General features: G+C 38.7%; 1 pseudogene; it reads right to left on the minus strand.

The window, feature by feature from the left end:
- Nucleotides 1-3,009: 3,009 nt before the first annotated feature.
- LOC103677507 lies at nucleotides 3,010-4,409 on the minus strand (annotated as a pseudogene).
- Between the last annotated feature and the right edge of the window lie 12,536 nt (nucleotides 4,410-16,945).

Consider the following 16,945-nt stretch of genomic DNA (forward strand, 5'->3'; position numbering starts at 1 on the left):
GGTGCCAAGCTAACAGCAAGGACATGCTCCGTGTGCTAGAAAAGAATAAAGCCTTATCACACATGTAAAAACTTCACCCCAGTTCACATACAGATGGTTCAATTCCTAGGTCTTTGCATGTGGCAAACAAGTATCATTTTGTACTCTAATTTTATTTCCCAAATTGTTTACAGCAACAGTTTTTTTTTCCCATGAAAAAGAGTGGCTGGAGGGGAAGACATTTTTTTTCTTACCAGAATTGTAGTGTCTCATAGCGGCATGATGGAATTAGACGGTACTTGTGGCAATGGGGCAAAATCACAAACGTAAGTAGATAAGCAATATGAGCTTTTCTTCTTTCATCTTTCCCTTTTGCCTGGAGTTAGCTATTAGTAAAAACTGCAGGAGGTGGAAAGAAGAGCTAGGGCTTGAAACTATTCTCTATCACTGAGATTCCACTGAACAGAACATGCCCAAATTCAAGACTCTACGTTCAAATCATTTTCAATATGGAGCTTCTTGTTGAAAATACAGTAAACAAAAGAAGTTTTTGCTTGTTTTTTTTGCTTGTTTTACCAAATGAGAGGTCTAAGTTTTCTTTTCTTTTCTAATTGAGGTATAGTTCACCACATTTAAATGTGTATTTTGATAAAATTTGGTAATTCTAAACAGTTGTGTAACCACCCCCCAAATCACTTATACAACATGTTCCTTTACCTAAACCTTTTCCTCTTGTCCCTTGTAAGTTAACCCCCTCTTCTCCCATCCAACCCTTTGCAATCACCATAGCCTTGCCTTTTTTGGAATTTAATATTTATGTAATCATCCATTACGTAGTGTCTTGTGTTTAATTTTTCTCAATTAGCAAAATGTTTTCAAGAGCCATTCATGTTTTGTGTATTAACTTTTTGTTGTTCCATATTATGGATGTCCTATACTTTGCTTATCCATTCATTAGTTGAATTTTTGGGTTGTTTCCACTTTTTTGCTATTATGAATAATGCTGCTATTGACTTATTTACTTACATACATGTCTTTCTGTGAACATATGTATTTATTTCTCTTAGGCAATGACTAGAAGTAGAGTTGCTGGGGTTGATAGCATATTTATGTTTGAATTCATAAGATGCTGCCATATTGTTTTCCAAAGCACGTAAACCAGTTTTGCATTCCCACCAGAAATGTGTGAAGGTCTACTTGTTCCACATCCTCACCAACATTTGGTATTGTTAGGTTTCTTAACTTTTACTACCCTAGTGGGTATGTGGTAGTATCTCACTATCTTTGTAAGTTACATTTCTCTGATGACTAATTATGTTGAGCATATTTTTGTGTGCTTACTAGCCATTGATCTATCATCTTTTATAATGCATCTATTCAAATCTTTGGTCTATTTTCTATTGGATTATTTAGTCTTATTATTGAATTGTAAGAATTCTTGATGTATTCTGGATAAACCCTTGTCAAACATATGTTTCACAATTATTTTTCTAAATATGACTGTGACTTGCTTTTCCCCCCTCATTTATATCTTTCAAAGAGAAAGTGATTTCATCTTAATGAAGTCCATTTTACAATTTTTGTGTGTGTTATAGTTTGGGCTTTTTATACCTGTGTAAGAAATCTTTGCCTAAAATAATACCACATAGATTTCTTCCTATGTTTAGTTTTTGAAGTTTTATAATTTAGGTCTTATATTTAGATGATGATACATACTGAGTTAATTTGAATGTATGGTTTGATTCAGTTATCAAAGATTTTTTTCCCCCCAGAGGTCTAGGTGTTCCAGCAACACTTTTTGAAAAATAAAATTATCTTTTTTTCATTGAATCTAGCACTTTCAGAAAAAATTGACCATAAAAGTGTGAGTTTATTTTTAGATTTTCTATTCTGTCCAATCTATTTATATGTCTAGCCTTACACTTGAATATACTGTCTTGATTACTGTACCTTTATTGTAAGACTTGAAATTAGGCAATGTTTAAGTTCAAAGTTTTTCTTCTTTACTGAAATTATTTAGGCTATTCTGGGTCTCTTTCCTTTCCATATAAATTTAGAATTAGCTTGTCAATATCTTTCAAAAGCAGCCAGTTAAGACTTTGATTGAAATTACATCAAATCTATGGATCAGCTTAGGGAAGATTGCCATCTTAACAATGTCAAGTCTTCCAGTCCATAAACACGGTACGTCTCTCCATTAAGGTCTACTTTAGTTTTCCTATGCAAATTATCCTAGTATTTGGTATAAAGGCCTTATGTGCTGTTCATTAAATTTATTCCCAAATACCTTTGATGCTACTGCAAATGAAGTGGTTTTTACTATTTCATTTTGTAATTGATGCTATATCTAGAATTTCAGCTGCTTTTTATATATTGGCTTTGTATCCTGCAACCTTGCTAAATTCACTTATTAGTTCTAATAGCCCTTTTGTAGATTCCTGTCATCTGCAAATAAGATAATTTTACTTTCTTTCTCATTTATATGCCTTTTATTACTTCTTCTAATTTTACTGCACAGGCCAGGATCTCCAGTGCAAGGCTAAATAGTAGTGTTGAAAAGCAAAATATTTTCTATGTTTTTAACCTAGAAAATATTAAGTCTTTCACCACTAAGTATGTCAGTTGTAGGTTTTTTGTACATGCCCTTAGTCATGTTGAGGAAGTTCATATCTATTTCTAGTTTGCTGCATGCTTTTACTGTTAAATTATCAGATGCTTTTTCTGTATCTATTAAAATAAATATATTTTTGTTATTTTTTCTATTGATATAGTAGATTTACATTGTTGAATGTTTAAATACTGAACAAGCCTTGCATTTCCAGGATAAATTCTACTTATTCATGATGTATCATCCATATATATATATATATATACACCTTTATCTATCTATCTATCTATGTATCTATCTATCTATCTATCATCTATCATCTATGTACATATTTCTGGATTTGATTTTCTAATCTAATATCTTATCAAACATTCTGTATTTATGTTCCTGAGGGATATTAGTCTGTAGTTCTCATTCTTTGTGAGAACTTTGGCTTTTGAATCAGGTTAAAACTGGCTTTCATAAAATGAATTAGGAAGTATTTCTTTTCCTTCTGTTTTTCTGAAAGAGTTTGTATAAGATTGGTATAATATTTTCCTTAAATGTTTGATAGGATTCAACCGTGAAATTACCTGGACTTTATTTGTAAAATTGTTGGAAGTTTTTTTTGTTTTTTGTTTTTTTTTTTTTTTTGACAGGAAGTAGGATTTACTGGTGGGCATGAAAAAGAAGAGGACAGTGCTGAGGTTCGCACGAGTGCAGAGCCTGCCATTTGCCCAGGAGGCCATGATTAGGGATATATTTGACCCCATAAGCTATCTGGGATAATCTGCTTTTCAGCTACCGTGTCTTCAAATTCCTCCACATTAAACTTAGTAAAGCTGGATCTTAGCAATGTGGATCTTCTGGCAGCCACGGAACTTGAACTTGGACCTGTGTAGGCCCTCAGTCACATGCTTCTTGTTGTGCAGCTTGGTACAGATGGACATGATGACTTGGCCAGTGTGGAATCCGACCACTGTGCGCTGGGGCTTCCCAAAGTCATCCCACATAGCATACCTGTTGGGAGCACGTCAGCCCCAGCATAGGACATCGTATTGATATGGATGACATGGAAGGGGTGGAGCCACACTCAGATGTGAAAAACATCTTTTCTACAGCTTTTCACCATGTACTTATTGGCACAAATACTGGCAGCCTGCAGGGTTTAGAAGAGAATTGCTCATAATCATCTGATATCACGTGACCACATAGTGGGCACTCATCCATTTTTGCTGTCTTCCACCCCAGGTCAAAGATGCAGATCTTGGCATCTGGGACACCTCTGCAGAAGCAAGGGTTTGAATACGGCTTGTTCTTACAATACTGTTAATACCAGACAGGGTGGTGGCCCACAGCGACACCAGGATCTTCATCATCATACCAAGGAGAAAAGCTGTTTTTGAAACTGTTTTTAATTATAAAGTCAATTTTTAAATTGAGATGGTAGAGCTCATGCTTGCTATTTCTTCCTGTGTCAGTTTTGGTCATTTGTGTCTTTCAAGAAATTTATCCATTTCATCTAGGTTGTCAAATTCATTGGCATCAAGTCCATAAAATTTCCTTCCTATCTTTTTAATGGCTGGAGGTTCTGCAGTGGTTCCCTTGCTTTTATTCCTAATATTGCTAATTTGTCTGCTTTCTTTTTCCCTAATGAGTCCAGCTGGAGGTTTATCTGTTACACTGATCTTTCCAAGCATTAGCTCTTAGTTTGAAGAGATTCAGCCATTGCTTTTCTGTTTTCTATTTTATTGATGCTAGTACTTACCTTCATTATTTCCTTCTTTTTAGCTTGTTCTGGGTTCAATTTATTCCACTCATGGTAGAAGCTTACTTTGATCATTTATTTGAGCCGTCCCCCCCCCCCAATATAGGCATTTATTGCTCTCAGTTCTTCTCTATGTTCTGCTTTAGCTCTGTATGTTTCTTAATTTCGCTTGTGATATTTTTCTTTGATTCAGGTCATTAGAAATGAGTCATTTAATTTCCAGGATATTTTGGGTTTTCCTGGTTACCTTATTTCAATATTTCTAATTTAATTCTACTGTGCTAAGAGAACCTACTTGATATGATTTCAATCTATTTAAATTCACTAGGGCTTGTTTTATGGGTCAGAAAATAGTCTATCTTAGTGAATCCCTAACTGCACTTTAAAAGAATGTGAAATATTTATTCTGCTGGTGGTGGTGGAGTATAGCATAAAGTATCACTTAAATCAAAGTGATTGATAATGTTGTTCAGATATTCTACATCTCTGATGACTTTGTCTAATTTTATCAATTGCTAAGAGATAGCTATTAAATCCTCCAAATGATGTAGAATTGACTGCTTCTTTTCTTGATTTTGTAAGTTTGCTGCATGTATTGGGTGCACACACATTTATAATTATTGTATATTTCTGATGAATTGACACTTCTATCTTTATTAAGTGCCTTTATCTTTGGCAATACAATATTGTTAAAATCTATTTTATTTGATATTAACGAAGACCCTTAAGCATACTTATGCTTTTTGTTTGCATTACATATCTTTTTTTCCATCTGTTTACTATAACCTCTCTGAATCTTCATATTTAAATGGGATCCTGGTAGAAAATGGCTGGTTTTCATTTGTTTTGTAACCTATTCTGACAATCTTTTGGAGTGTTTAATCCATTAACACTTATTATAATTATTAATATAGTTTAGTTGGGTCTATTACTTAAGCATCCATTTGTCTCCTCTGTTTTTTTTTTTGTTTGTTTGTTTGTTTGTTTGTTTGTTCCCTTAGTTCTCCTTTCCTGCTTTTTGGATTATTTGAATATTTTTAAAATTCCAGTTTAATATTTCTGCTGACTCTTTTGCTATGCTTCTTTGCAGCTTTTTCAGTATTTTCCCTAAGAATTATAATATACATTCTTTAATTTTCATTGTCTACCTACTGGAAAAATATTACTACTATAATAATAGTTGTTATCTGTGCTATAGCTACACATGTTATAAACCCTACAAGAAAGATTATATTTTTCTTTACACAGTTCAACTGTTTACAAAGAAACTGGAAGTAAACGGGGCCCAAAACAGTCTTTTGCATCATCCAGATAGTCATCATTTCCAGTGCTCTTCTTTCTTTTCCTGCGGATTCAAGTTTCCATCTGCTGTCATTTTCCTTTAGCCTGAAGAATGTCCTTTAGCATTTATTGTAATGCAGGTCTTCTGGTGACAAATTATCTTAATTTTCTTTTCTCTGAAAATGCCTTTTTTTGGTCTCATTTTTGAAAAATAACTGTTTGTAAAAAATACAGATTAAGTAGATATCTTAGCTTTGCCTTTAAAGACTTTCTAAACTTAATGAGGTAGAGTGCTTAATTGAAACGACATTGTGTTTTATATATGTTTTCTTCCTGTATGATAAGTTTCTTCCTCTCCTCCCCTCTCCTCCTCTGAATGAAGATCCTATCTTCATACCATGACATGCAATTCAAATATAATCTCTTCTTGTGTGCTGTTCTGCCCACTGCACTGGCCAGAGAAGGGCTATTTTCTTAGACTTCATAGTTCTATATTATATATTACATCTCAATAGGAAGAGAACAAGTCATAAGACAGATGGTAAGGATGTCCTAAGTGAAAGGATATCTTATCTGAACATTTCTTTTTACGTTCAATCCGCTTACCCTGCACTAAGAATTTCACCATGCAACTACGTTTTCCTTTTGCTTATTGATCCAGTTATGTGTCCTCCACTGATGAATTTTTCATGTGATTTCCCATTGCTGTCACTATGAGGTCTTTGACTGTAGATCTGTTGCGTTCTTTTATCTTTTCTATATCTACATATGTGGCCCTTTTTTAAAGATAGTGCTGGATAGTGCGTTTGGTCCTTCACCCATGCCAATCCCAATAAACAGAATGTCCAATGAAATTGAAAAGCATCAAGAATGTTCCAGAACACCTCACCATTATCTCTGAAACAACATCTGGCTCTGGCCTCAGGTGCAAGTTTTTGCAGAGAGATCTGAGAGAATATGCCACTGCTCTGGGCAGTTGCCTTCATTCTTAAATGATATTTTCAATAAATATAGAATTCTAGTTTGACAGTTGTTTCTCTTACAGCATTTTCAAAAGGTTATTCTATTCTTTTTTGTCTTTTAGGGTTTCTGATGAGAAGGTGCCTATTTAACCGTCACTGTTCCTCTATATGCAATGTGTCAGTGTTCAAGATTTGTTCTTTATCTTTGGCTTTTAACAATGTGCCATGATGTGACTTAGCCTTGGATTTTCTGTGTTCACTCTGATTCTTGTTTGTATAGTATGTTGTATCTAAACATTTCTATCTTTCATCAAATTTAGAAAGTATTCAGCTTTTATGTCCTCAAATATTTTTTTCTGCCCTGTTCTCTCCCTCTCCTCCTGCGAGTATTCCTGTATGTTTGATCATTCTATCTAATCTAATGAGATATTGTTTATTTTTCAAAATCTGTTTTTCTCATTTTTCATTTTTGGTCATTTCCATTGCTCTATCTTTGAGTTCATTTACTCTTTCCTCTGCCATGTCTATTTGACTATTAAGTTTTTTCAGTGAATTTTTTTTGCATAATTCTAATTTTCAGTTCTGTAACTTCCATTTACTTCTGACTTTATTGTTTTTATTTCTCTGCTTAGACTTCCCATTTCTCTGCTGAGATTCCCAATTACGAAAACATGTTCTGTCTTACTTCATTAACTGTTGTTATAATAGCTGCTTTAATATCTTTATCTGTTCATTCCAGCAACTTGTTCATCCCTAGGTCAGACAAAACTCATTGTCTTTTCTCTTGAGAATGTGTTTCATTTGGGAGGATCTTTGTACGTTGGATAATTTTGAGTGTATCTTAGACCTTGTGAATGTTAACAGATCCCGGATACTGGTTTTTTTCTTCGGCAGTGTTGTTTTCTTTGTTTTAGGAGGGAATTTTCTTGGCTGGTCTTGAGTTGCAAATGGTTGCTTGCACAGCAGTTCCATGTCAGTTCAGATCTTTTGTCTTTAGGTGAGCTGCTTTGAGTCTGTTCCGTGCATGCTTGTTTCTGGGGTCAGAGATACTGTTGGACAGAGACTGGGGATCCCTCCTCTAACCTTTTTCCCTTCCAGCATTACCCCCACTAGCGTTCAGTTTCCTGGCTTCACTATGGTTTCTCAGAAAAAGTACCCCTGCCACTGCTGTGTGAGCCACCCAGACCACACCTGGCCCCATGGCTACCAAGAGTCATGGAAATGGAAACTTGATCGGATAGGTCCAACTTCCTGGAAGCACATGTGCATTTCCCATCAGTCTGGTCTTTGGTTCAGTGTCTAACACTATCAGGTAGTCTTTTCCTATGACCTCCTTCCACGGTGGCTTTCTGCAAGGGAGGGAATCTTCCAGCAGGGTCTTAGTCTATCAGACTCATAGGTGGAAGACTCTGCATAAGTTTGTTTGTTTGTTTGTTTGTTTGTTTGTTTGTTTGTTTGTTTGTTTTGAGAGAGAGAGAGAGAGGGAGAAAGCACATGGGGGCATATGCGCGGTAGTGGAGGGAGGGCTAGAGGGAGAGGGAGAGAGAGAATCTTAAGCTGGCTTGATCTCATGACCCCGAGATCATGACCTGAGCCAAAATCAAGAGTTGGACACTTAACCGACTAAGCCAGCCAGGCGTCCCTGCATAAGTTTATTTTTTAAATAGTTTTGTACGCAGGTGAAAAGTCTCTATTTTAAGTACTAAAAAAACACTTTTTAATCTAAATGTGATGGAAGGAGTTAAAAAAGCTACCTTGTTCACTTGCTGTAAAAAATCAGTAAAGATTCCAAAACAATCGATAAATGCTTAGGAGGTGAGGTTCTGTAATCCTCGAGGTGGAAATAGAGGAGGGTAATTTTTAAAATAGCAAGTATTTATTGGATGCTTATGTTTGCTCTTCAGAATGGCATGATGATTTAGGTACTATTTTCATCTCTGTTTTACACCTGAGGAAATAGAGGCATGGAAAGTTGAGTAACCTGACCAAGGTCACAGAGTGAAGGAATCTGGATGTTTCAGGGGAGTTCAGAGACAGCCAGAGCTGGCCCTGGCATCCCCTGGGCGAAATTTTAAGAGACTGTCAATGTCCTCAGTGGAGTGCCATGGCCAAAAGGCAGAGCAAAAGGGAAAAATTAGGTTGTAGAGATAACTGAAGGCAGTCTCGGGAGTGCCACTCACTCTTTCAGGGAGAACGGAATAAAAAGCCCATCCTAGACAGGAGGTGCGGAAGTCACAGGGAAGGTCTCAGGCTGGGGTGGGAAGGCTGCAGAGTGTAGGAACCCTCACAACCCGAGGCGCTGTGGACATCAGCACAGAGTTCAAAACTAGCAGAAAGCACTGGCCATACCTCAGTGGACACCAGTGTAGGAGGTCCAGAAGGGGCAGCATTCTGTGCAGAGACCTCTTCTGCAATTACCGTAAAGCCTTCCTCCACTCAGATGCCCTCAGGGGAAAAGACCATGAGGGAACAACCTTGAGAGACAGCCCCGAAGGAAGTTTGAGGTTTGCATTGATTAAATATTCTCAAGACTTTCCAAAATTAAAAGTGACATATTAACTAGCAAGCTTAAAGGTTTTTTCCTCCCTACTCACAGCTGATACAGAAGTTTTAAAGTAAGATGAGGTCAGTTACAAAAAAAGTTTTGATATTTTTGCACTTCTGAATCTTAGCAATTCCTACACTGGGACCCTCCTCTCTTACACCAGCAAACACATTTCCATATAATGTGTTAGTTGGTCCTTGGAGAACAGCAAAGTCTTCTGAGAAGATAGAAGATATGGCATCTAAGCTAAGGACCTCCAGGGCAGGCAGCAGCAAGCCTGGGAAGGGAAAGGTGTTAGATGATACTGCCTTCAGTTCTTTCAACTAATTGAAAGACTTAGAGGTAAACATGATTGGTTTGTGGAACTACAAGTCTACTATTAGAGCTGGAATTTTCAGAATAAGGGAGGAAACGGAAATGAGGGTAGAAGTTAGGAAGACGTAGATCGTTTGTGCTTCGTTCCCCCAAAATTAACTGAATTACACATAATGTCTTGTAAAAATACAACAGAATTATTACGGAACTAGAAAAGCTGGCTCTAAAGTTAAGCATGAAAAATACTAAACGAGAAAACCAGAGCATTTTTGACGAGCAAGGGTAATAAGGCATCATTTATTATAACATATTACAAATCTATAATCTAATAAAACATAGGATGGTTCTAGTGCATGGGTAGATTGATCAAAAGAATGGAATAAGAAGTACAGAATTAGACTCAAATACATAAGGTAATTTAGCAAATGATAAAAATGACAATTCAAGTCAATGGGTGGGGAAATTGATTATTCCATCTATGATATCTGAATGTCTGGAAAAAATAATAACAAAGCTGGAGCCATACCACATACTTATGCCAAAATAAATGTAGAATTCTGATGAATAAAAGTTTTAAATGCCAAAAATAAAACCATTAGCATTCTGGAGGAGGCCATAAAATATTTTTTTTGAAAACATAATCTCGGAATGAAGAGGATCTTTCCCAGTGTGATGCAAAACTCAGAAGCCAACAGTTTTTGATAAATTTGGTGACATAAAAATGTTCCTCGCAGAGAAAAATGCCATAAGCAAAGTCAAGACAATGACATGCTAGAAAACAAATATTTTTTTAAAAAGTTATTCTGCAGACAAAGAACTAATTTAGTATGTAAGGAGAATGACCAACAGTATGAAAGGTAATGGGCAAAGTATGTTTTCAGACAGTTCCCCAAAAAAGCAAATACAAATATGAAATGTGTTCAACTGCCCTTTTTTTTTTTTTTAAGATTTCTTTCTTTCTTTATTTGTCAGGGAGAGAGAGAGCACGAGTAGGGAGAGCAGCAGGCAGAGGGAGAGGCAGACTCTTCGTTGGGCAGGGAGCCCAACACAGGACTCCATCCCAGGACCCTGGGATCATGACCTGAACCAAAGGCAGACACTTAACCGACTGAGCCACCCAGGCGCCCCGTTCAACAGTTCTTGTAGAATTTTTTTTAATTGCAATTAGAACTACCATGACACATGGATTTTTATTTCTCAGGTGGACAAAAGGCACACAGGGGAGCCTCTATAGGCTCTTGCTGGCAGGGAAACACTTGTCCTTTAGGGGGTTTCGTGACCTGGGCTGGGCTGGCCTGGAAGCAGTGATTCTCAACACGGATTGCACATTAGCATCACCTGGGGCCTTTAAAAATTCCCAACGGCCAGGCAATAACATGAATCTTTGTGGGGTGACCCAGGCATCTGCAGTTTTAAGCTCCCTGGGGGATTCCTATGTGCAGGCAGGTTGAGAATCGCTGTTGGGAGGAATTTAGGAATTCAGGTTGCAGACAGACTCGCACACATAACATAATATGCAAAAAAGATGAATCCTTGAAGCACGGTTTGCAGTTGCAAGGACAGGCAACACGCCTGTCATCCTTCAACGAGGCACGGGTTAGATGATCTGATGCCTCCAGATGATGGAAAACTATGCAGAAGGCAATTCTGTGTAAGTTGGCTTAGAGCAATTGCAAGAATGTACAGTATGGTTAGTGAGAAAAGCGAAGTGTCAGAGTGTGGATACAGTATCGCCATTGGTGTGCATGGCTGTGTGTGCATAAGCTTGTGAACGTATGGAGAATGAAGACAGCTGGGAGGTCTGGGGGACGCTGGTATGGGAACTGACTCTGGGAGGGCAGTAGGACAGTGAAGGGATTGGGAGGGAGACTCCCTTTCAGTATATAACTCTTTGTTCCTTTTGCATTTTGAGCTATGCACATGTAGTAACTATTTTTTAAAGTCAAATAATTTTTTTTAAAGCAGGCCTGGGCCCAATCTCTCGGGTGGGTATGGATTGTTGTCCTGCAGAGGGTTTTAAACTTTTTAAATTCATTGTCAGAATTTGAAAATCAATAGCTATACTTTAAAACCCCTCTCTTTATGTTTCTCAAAAAAAAAATCAGAACATCAGGCAGCACTTGACCTAAAGCCCACACAGCATCCACGAGCTGAAGGCGGTGGGCGCCACTGTCCCCTTCAGGCAGGGCAGGGGGTTCCCATTGGCCACAGGAACCTTCTACGGGCTCTTGCAGCCAGAATTTTACTGTATTTATTTCTTACACACCTAGGAGAGTGTCAAGCAGATAGATAATTGCTGATAATTTTTATTTTAAAATGGAATCAAAATTCCATACTAATTATAAATTCCAGTTTACTGGCATGAAAAAAGTGGGAGTGGTGTAGGAGGGGGTTGCTGCAATGAAATAATTCTTATTTTACCCTGAAATGGCAGCTGTTAACATGCGGTGCATGTGTATGGTATTCAAAGAAGGTCTAGTTATTCTTCTCTAGTGGCACTGCAAGGCCTAGCGTGTACCAAAAAATACAAAGGTGCGAGAAGAGTGGACATTAATGTTTCCAAATCAATGTTTCTAGGAAGATGGTCCTCCTCTTTCAGGAAGACTGTGTTATTTACTGATGTACTCCAGAGAAACTAATTTGTAATCTGGTCAGGATATGCTTATGAGTTTAATACATTCATTTTTCTCTCACAAAAAAAAAAAAATTAAAACGCCTATCAACTAGTATACAATTCAGAGAATGGAAATTGGCACAGGAACTAATTACAGCTCACAAAGAAAAAAAATCTGCTATTTTGATGAATATGTGTTTTCCTAGCATTTCTGTTATTTCCGTTGGTAACTGCAGAAAATAGTTTTAGTGTGAACAATTGTTATGGTTCCCTATGTATTTCTATTCTAAGTTGTGAATAAGGCAGCGTTCCTGGCAAATACTTAGGGATCCATCTGGAAAGAGGGAATGACAAAAATTTCAGAAGATAAGCTTTCCTGGTTTCAATGTCCCTCCTGCTTTAAACTGCTCGTTCCATAAAAAAATATACAAGATGTGAATTATGAGACTCAAACTTAAAAATGTATGCTTTCAGTTTTGAATGAACAAAAACCCATAAAATACTTAAATACCTATCTGAACACAAAAAAGCTAAACAACTGTGTGCTCTCGCTCTGTTGGATACAGGTTAGGATCAATTCAGAAAGTCTAGCCCACAGCCAGCTGTTTTGTTTGGAGGGGTATTAGGGACATTCTTTGGCAGACTGCATTCTGAGATTTTTTGTTTTAAGTTCTATTCCAGGGTCTTATGCAGCCCCAGAGCCTACTATTGCCCCAGCTGTTAGGATGATGGGGCCCAAAGAATGTGAAAACAGAAGAATTAATATATTAAAGAGAGATCTGTTTTAAAACAGCATGGAAGTACCAGTATTTTATAGATTTATAACCATACATTTTCAAATCAATTTCACAATTTATTCTCTAATGAGTTAAAACTACTGCTTGCTACTGGCATACATTTCAAATTTGAAACACATTTTTCTATTCAATGAAAGTAGTAAATGATGCTGCTTGGAGCCGGAGGAACCTCTAAAACTCTTGAGCAGTCCTACAGTTGCCAAAATGCCATCTATTTTAAATGAAACAAAAACTAGTACAAAACAGAAACAAGTAAATTTGTATTTGAAATAGTTAACAATGACCTTCAAGGCAGTTTCATGAGATAGAAAGAAATTAACTGGAAGTAATGAAACAAAAATTGCGACTATGTTTCGTCTATTACAGGGACTTGAAAGTCTTTCTCCTTCCTAATTTTATATGGATTTCCTGTCCCTCGATATGGGGGATCATTACCCATATACGCATGTTTATCAGCTTTAGTTAAGGTTGTGGAAAAGAAAGATTTTCCTCAGGCAACTGGGCACAAACTGGAAAGGAAAGGGAGGGTAGGGGGTGTTTATATAAATATGTAAGAGAGGGAAAACCTGTGAAATGACCTGAGTTGATGACAGAACCACAAATAAAAGCATAAATGGGTGTGAGTCCCTCAAGAGAAGGTAGCAGTCCACCGACTGGAAAGTGAGGTGCTGTCTGGGGTCTGCCTGTTGGTTGAAGCTGGAACCCAACTAACGTTTTCAACTGTCTCCCCAGGGCTTACCGTAGAGTTGGGCATGTAACAAGGGTTCACAAATATTTGTGGAATAAGTGAGTGAACAAATAATGGGCCAATGAATCCTGACTCCTGGGGGAGTCTGCTGTCTTCACACACGCACACACACACACACACACACCCTTTTCTGAAGAATGGCAGAGGTGGGAGGGACAGGGAAGTTGGGGAAGCAGCAGAGTGGCTCTCCTGCCCAGCGTGTCCTGGCTCCTCTTGACCAGTCCTTGGGGATATGGATCAATCTTGGGCTGGACAACCTCCTTCAGTCTTGCTTCTCTACCGTTTCAGGCTTTGAGGATACTTTCCAAGATTTATTCTTGCACTTGAAGGTGAACGAGAAGGCACAGAAGAGTCAAGGCAATTTTTCCAAGAGGACTCAACAAAAATTGATATCCGACCCATTTGGGGCTGCAAGAGAATGATTGAGTTAATCATGGTAAATCCTTTCTTTCTTTCTCTATTCTTTCTTTCTTTCTTTCTTTCTTTCTTTCTTTCTTTCTTTCTTTCTTTCTTTCTTTCTTAAAAGATTTATTTATTAGAGAGAGAAAGAGTGCGGTGGGGGAGAGAGAATCTCAAGCAGACTCCCCACTGAGTGAGGAGCCCTCCCAGGGCTTGATCTCATGACCTTGAGATCATGACCTGAGCTGAAACCAAGAGTTGGACACTCAACCGACTGAGCCACCCAGGTGCCCCCATGGTGAATACTTTAAAGTATATTCTTGTAATTATCCTTACTGATGTTTATGTAGTCTTGATAATAGGTGTAAACTATTATTTTATTTGGTAAGATCTTTACTGTAACCATTTTTCCATGGAGAAATGTGAGATGAAGCATGGTTAACTGACCTGTCTATCTATTAAGTGGCAGAGCCAGGACTGCAACCCAAAGAGTCAGATCACAAGGTCATCACTCCTGCCACCTGTTGGTAATTAGCATCCCAACATCGATCCAGGTACATGTTTTTATTACAGGCAGAGAGAGCATCAAGCTAGGCCCAGATCTCAGCTCCACATCCTTTGTTCTCTCTCAGCTGGACCTCCTTAAACTGCACCCGTAAACTCCGCCTTATCTTGGATCATCCTGTTGCCATTAGTTGGGTGTTGGCCCTTGCACCTGTCTCCAGTCCCAGTTATCCCCAGGCTGCGGCCTCCTGGCCGTTCTTTGGGTAGCTCCCTCCCCAATGACTATGATGGCCCACTCCTGCTCTCTCCTGCCTCCAATGCTCCTGGCCGGGGACTCAGGCCCTGCTTCTACTCTCACCTTCCATTTTCCTCTCCACTGGTCACTGCCTACAGGTCTCTGGCCCTAGTATTAATATCTTCTATTCAGCATGGACTGAGCCTTTATAGGTACAGACACGTGAGCCATGAGGACCCAGCAGCAAGCAAATCAGAGCCCTGACTTCATGAGGCTTACAGTCGGCCATACAACGGAGGCTGGACAAGGATGACAAATTTGCTGACTGTCATAAAGTGAGGACCACATGGGACGATGAGCCAATTGAGACCAGAGAGCAGAGGTCAGTCAAGGCCTCTGGGCGGACTTTGGGATGACATTATCATTCGCACACCAGGGTAGAACAGGCACGTCTCAAGCTAGCTCCCCTGAGGTTCTGGCCTGTCCTCTCCCGCTCTTTGTCGTTCTAAATCAGATGCCACTCTCATGTCAGAATACAACAGAAATAATATCTTTTCTAAACCCATGTCCTATCTGTAGCTTATTATTCCTTTTTCTCCTTGAATTCATATTTTCCAAGAACACCTGCTCTTCATAAAATACAATTTCCCAGAAGTGGGCATTGTGTAGATGAGTCACCCTGCATCAGACTGGCACACAAGGCTTATTGGAGCATAGAAGAATACATTCAGGAATATATTGCTGCTGGACTCTGTTAATTCTGTTTTTCAAATGTGGCCCACCCATTTGAACAGCAGTCAGCATGAGTCCATTCGTGGGCTTTCAAGAGGCACTTCAAGAGTTTCTGAGCCTCTCCTTGACCCACTGAGTTCCCTGTGGGAGTTGCTGGGTGAGGACAGTTTAAATTTCCAAGGTGCCCCAGCTCTCTTAGTGACTTGGGAGCATCTGGAGAGCTGCGCTGGCCACGTGAAGGCATGGGGGCTTGTGGGGGCGAGGGGGTGGGATCCCTGCAAACTCCAGCATGCTCCTGCTGAGAGACAAGAGAATCACTGTGGGTGAGGCAGAGGCGGGGGAGGGGGTGGGAGAAGAGCAAGGAAGGGAACAGACAGAACCTAGCATGACAGTGTAAAACTATAGTTTTGGCTCTCAGCCAAGGACAAGAAAGAGCCTGATTATATTGCATATTTTAGGATCCTCTTTCTATTCCATTGAAAATGAGGAGGCAAAAAGCTTCTCTTTGTCATAAGAAATCAATTTCTTAGCTGCCATTTCTGCTTAGCACAATGTTTTTCGGCTATATCCTTTAAAATGCCATTTGTTAGTGTGATTACAGACTGAATTCCAATCCATGTTTAATTCTCTAAAATCATCTTTTGCTTTTAAAGAGTATGAAAAAGCATATGGATGAGCATATTAATCACAGCTACTATTTCCAGGGTCTGAGTGAAAAGAAGTATTTATGTTAATGGTGTGTGTGGCTGAGCATACAAGTCTGGAAATATTCCCGATTACCAAAATTATCTCTTTTGCTGCAGCAAGAATGTAACTGGAAGAATAAATTACCATCAAGTACCATTGCACACCCCATGCAGGTTAGCTTTCTGAGGTTAAATTGTTGCTCTTCGAGTCAGGGTTACAGAATATATATTACTAGTCACACCACTTAGGCCATGATGGAACAAGCCAAAATGTTTAGCCCCATTCTCTGGCTCTGACTCTGAATTAATTCGGAAAGTCCCAAGTGCATCCCATTGGGCTCCCTGGGGAATCAAACCCTATGAAATTATTCCTTGTTCGCTTACAGTAAAATCTCTTGCAATCAGTACCTTAGTCAAAAATTGGACCAGTTATTCATAGCAAGCTATACATCACACACACGGGCCAAATATTGTGCAGTTGGAGATCTAACAAATCACGTCAGAATTGGGCAGGGAAAGCGACTGCACATCCTTCAGTGGCCTGGGTCCTTGAAGGGTATTTTAAAGCCACAGGCAGTCAAGTCTTGGGAATGATAAACCAGTGTCATGCATCAAAGTCACATTAAACAGAATAAGACCAACAGTCTCAGATGTCTCGTTGGCTCTTGTACCTTCCACGAGGTAGGACAAACTCTCCATCATCTGCATGAAGGGTGCTCAGATGAGTATACCATTTCCAGAGATGAAGAAAGAATCCATTCTTGTTACCTCTGAATTACCACTAGGAAAACAA

Source organism: Ursus maritimus, unplaced genomic scaffold, assembly GCF_017311325.1.
Source record: "Ursus maritimus isolate PB19 unplaced genomic scaffold, ASM1731132v1 scaffold_9, whole genome shotgun sequence".
NCBI lineage: Eukaryota > Metazoa > Chordata > Mammalia > Carnivora > Ursidae > Ursus > Ursus maritimus.